The sequence below is a fragment of the Tupaia chinensis genome, unplaced genomic scaffold (genome assembly GCF_000334495.1).
Source record: "Tupaia chinensis unplaced genomic scaffold, TupChi_1.0 Scaffold000568_1, whole genome shotgun sequence".
NCBI lineage: Eukaryota > Metazoa > Chordata > Mammalia > Scandentia > Tupaiidae > Tupaia > Tupaia belangeri.
This window is the reverse complement of record NW_006160082.1, coordinates 3,037,618-3,042,480: the sequence shown is the minus strand read 5'-3', so window position 1 is coordinate 3,042,480 and position 4,863 is coordinate 3,037,618.

The following is a 4,863-nucleotide window of genomic DNA, read 5'->3' as shown; positions in this document are numbered from 1 at the left end:
AACGTGTGTTACTTTTCTAGTCTCCCAAGCTAGAGAAGTTGGAATTATGTGTGACTGTTCTCATTTATCTAGCCCATCATCAAGACCTGCTGTTTCCTTCGTTCAAGTGTTTCATGAATTCATTCTTTCCTGTCTGCTCCCCCGGTACATGTTAATCAAGTCATCATGTTACACCCGATTATTGTGACAAAGGTGGTCTCCTTAATTCTGGTTTCTCAGTTCTCTTCCTATGTGAATACCAGGGGCACCTCTTATTTTTTCACTCCCTGGTAGACTCCCAAAGTGAAGCTCTTCTGCCTGACTTTTAGGGACTATCTAAACGGATCTCTCTGACATCCCTAACTCTTCTCTCCAGCACTCTTGGGGTCCCATCAAGCTGTTTCCCAGGACAGCTGCAGGGCCTGTCGCCCATTTCATTTGTGGGAACCTCCCACTCCTCTCCAAGTCTTAATTCAAGACTGTATCCAAGACATTTTTCTAGCCACTCCATTCCACAGTGATCGCCACACTTGGTAAGAACTTTACAAAATATTTCATGAAGGCTTCTTTTATATCTCCTAGAATTCCCGGGACACTACTGGGAAGAGAGTAGGCGCTAAATAAAAACGTGTTAATTGAATTGGGAAGAAAATGAAAGAATTTTAAAAATAGAAAATGATCGTAAAACCCAAGTGATTTGGGACAACTGAGCTGAACTTCCTCCCTCACAATCCACAGATGTCATTTACTGACCGAGCACTTGAGCTCTATTTTCCCTCAGCTATGTTAATTTGGCAGTAACTTCCCCATGGCAAAGCACCTGAACAACTCTTTCAAAGTGTTAGACATGAAAGTAGTATAGGCTTTTTTTTTTTTTTTTTTTCAATTTTGTCACAAGGCACGTTTGCTCCTGAGACAGAAAGAGAGAAAGTGAAAAAGCACCCTTCGGGAATAACCACGGTGCAATCCCTTCTCCAGTCTACGCTGGAGAGTTTGAGCACACATGCACATGCACTGGGGTGTTTATCAAGCCTTGGGGTCCTGGACTTCAACAACGAAGTTTGGCCCTGCAGAGACCAGCCACCTTAACATCCACGCCGCCTGCAGGCCCCTTTAATATTTTTTTTTCTTTAAATAATTATTTATTTTTGAACCAGCAGATGGTGTAAAGTTTACATTGCTGGACTCCTACATGGCTGACTACGGTTAGAGTCCGCAGACCCAGAGGCTTAAAACACCCCAGGCATATATGCTTAGGTACCCATAATCCTGAGAAGAGAATGGAGAAGTGATTGCGGCATGGCCATTCCCCCTGGGGGGTGATTTCTCACTTTTTGTCTCTCTGGTGAGTGCATGTGCCCTGTAGCAAAAATTTCTCCAAAAAAAAAGAGAATTATTTATTTGTAGCTGGAAAGTGGTGTGATGGTTAAGGAGTAAGGCTCCTACATGGCTGACCATGGTTCAAGTCCAGAACCTGGAAGCTTGCTTTCTCACTTTACCTCTCCCTCTCTTTCTCTGGTCAAATAAAAATAATAATAATAATGAAAAGAAATAAAAATAAATAATTCTTAAAATTACTCTTATTTCCACACTTATTTAATTTTATTTATTATTATTAAATTTTCTATAGGGCATGTGCATTCACCAGAGACACACACAGAGAGAAACTTAGCCACCAGGCCTGGGACTCGAACCATGATCATCCATGTGGGCATCCAGTACCCCAACCACCACCCCACCTGTTGGCCTCCCCATGAACTTTTTTGAAGACCCTTCATATATATATATATATATATAGTTACCTCTGTTGTTACCCAGAAAGTGGTATATTATACATATTTTTACACTGGAAGGTAATTTGCACTAAAAAAATGTTTTTTAAGCCCTACACATAAAACAGTAAACGATAAAAGGGAAGGAAATTGTGTTTGGATGGTAAATTGCTTAGTATTTTCTTAGGAGTTAAATAATTCATCTGGGGAACAAGCAGGTGGCATGGTGGTAAAAACGCTGGACTCCCACGGTCGACCATGGTTCGGATCTCAGGTCTGGTGGCTTGCTTTCTCACTTTCTCTCTCTGTCTCTCTTTCTCTCTCTGGTGAATTAAAAACAAAAATATAAAAATAAATCACTCTTTTTTAAAAATTCCCCTCGACTTTTATTTGAAAATAAATAATTATTGGGGCCAGCAGGTGGCATGGTGAACTCCCACATGGTTGACTATGGTTCGAGTCTAGGAGCTGCTGATTTGCTTTCTCACTTTCCCTTTCTCTCTCTCTTCAAAATTAAATAATAATACTAATTAATAAAATAATTCTTTTCAAGAAGAATATAAATAATTCTTTTAAAAATTTATCTGCTTTGATAGCTCAGTGAATACCCACTATATCCCACTTTATAAATTACCATCCTTTTCAAGAATCTGAGCTGAATGAATGACCCATCCCACAGAGATAATGGTCCCTGGGGAAAAGGATAGTGGAGGACTAAATTGTTACAGAATGGCAACATTTTTGGTCTGAATCCTCACCTTGAGTTCTGCTACCACAGTAGCACCACAACAGATAGAGCATGTTTTCAGTTGCAAAAAAAGTGAGCACTTTGTGAATAGATTCCCCTAACATCAGAGAAACAGTGATGTTGGCAGTATGGTTGTTTTTGTTTTTTTGTTTTTTGCTATAGGGTGCGTGCACTCGCCAGACAGATAGAGAGAGATAGAGAGACAGAAAGTGAGAAATCACCACCCAGGGGGGATGGCCACGCCGCAATCCCTTCTCCTGTTCTCTTCTCGGGATCTTGGGCGTGCACGCACACACACCCGGCGTGAGTTTTAAGCCACCGGGTCCGGGACGCGAACCGCGGTCAACTACGTGGGAGTCCAGCGACATAGCCATTACGCTAACTGCTGGTCCTTGGCAGTATGTTTATTAAAATAAACAAGAAAATGGAGAAACATGTCAGTTTTAGTAGCAACAATGCCTACTGTGACTGTAATTCTTAGCACTCAAAGGATTTTGATCCAAGGGCAGACATGTCATGTGATAATCACTACTGAAAAAAGAGTGCCCATTCATCCCACATATTTTGAAAGATACGTGCTGCAAAGGGGAAGGTGCAGAACACGCATACCTCTATTTCCAAAGACTCATGAAGGACAGGTGAGCATATGATTTCAGGCTATATGTTCTAAGTGGATTGGTAATGCCTGGCCTGAGTTAATCGCTGTGATCAGTGTTTGCTTGAGTCTGGAAGGACAAATAAAGGGTCACTAAGCATTCCAGGCTAGAGAAACCCACACCCACCTTTGCTCCCCGCCCCCATCTCACACACACACTTGCAAAAGATAAGCCACATCGAGCTGTAATGCAGCCCCAAGAAGAGCTTGGAGATGCCCAGGGAGGCCAATGTTAGAGGACTAATGGCTCCATGGAGTTAGGGTTGCTCCTTAGGCCCCTCTGACTTCACAGCTAATGCTCTGTTCAGTCATCTTCTCTCTTTGGAAGACAGCCCAGAGCTCTGTTAACTATTGATAGCACTGCAGTTCATTGAAATCTAACCCTCATACTAGTCCCTAGAGGAAGATACTCATTCCTCCAGAACTGGAGAACCCTTGTGAGCAGGAAAAGAACTGTCGAGGTCCAATTTCAACTTTTTGAGCCTAACACCCTTCCTCTCTTTAACAATTTCCCATAGAGCATCACTATGAACACTTCTCAAGATGGGATGTGGTTTATGAAGCTGCAGCTTAGAAAAGCACCCAGAAGTGTATCAGACAGTAGATATCAGTTTAATGGGGTGGTCCTTCTGTGATCCAGACACTCTAACTTCTGAGATCTATGTTTGCACATTCTCAGACCGCTTGTAAGTCTTTTCTACATAATTATAAGCTTAGTCTCCTAAAGTGAGCCCTTTTTTTCTGTTTCTTTCTTTCTTTCTTTCTTTCTTTCTTTTTTGAGAGGTTTTTATTATAGGGCTCCTGCGCTCACCAGAAAGACAGAGAGAGACAGAGAGACAGAAAGTGAGAAATCACCCCCCAGGGGGATGGCCACGCTGCAATCTCTTCTCCTCCATTCTCCTCTCGGGATCCTGGGCACGCACGCACACACGCCTGGTGTGAGTTTAAGCCACCGGGTCTGGGACTCGAACCACAGTTGGATACATGGGAATTCAGCGACATAGCCATTACAGTAACTGCTGGTCCCTCTTTTCATTTTTTCTTTCTTTTTTAAAATTTTTTCCATCATTTATTTTTTATTTATTTATTTTTCCCAAACTACTAACCCTTTTTTATTATTTAAATTTATTTATTTACATTTATTCACTGTATATAATTACAGCATACAAAATGAGATTTTTTTCTATCCAGAATACACTGTATATTGCCTCAATCAAGCACATCAATATATGTGTTATCATCAACAAATAATTTTCCATTTCTCGTTTTCTATATATTTTGCTTTTTTTCCCCATCCTTGATTCCCTATCTCTCACCCTCTACCATCTCCCACCCTCCTCCCATGCTGTCTCTGGTATCAATGGTTGCTTTCTATGCCTTTCCCCACATTTTATTGATTCACTAAAGATCTTAATTAATCTATTTTGAATAGCAAGCATAACTGATATATACATATCCATGAACACAAGTCTGACTTTAGGCATAAACCTCAGTGAGTAGAATGAACATACTATGAAGTAGCACCTAGCTGGGGCTGTATAGCTTACTGCAGTCATCAAATAAATATTTTAATGCTTTTTTTTTTTTTTTTATTTCAAGAAAAACAGTTTTGGGACCAGCAGTTAGCCTAATGGCTATGTCGCTGGACTCCCATGTAGTTGACTGCAGTTCCCGTCCCGGACCTAGTGGCTTAAAACTCAATGCCAGGT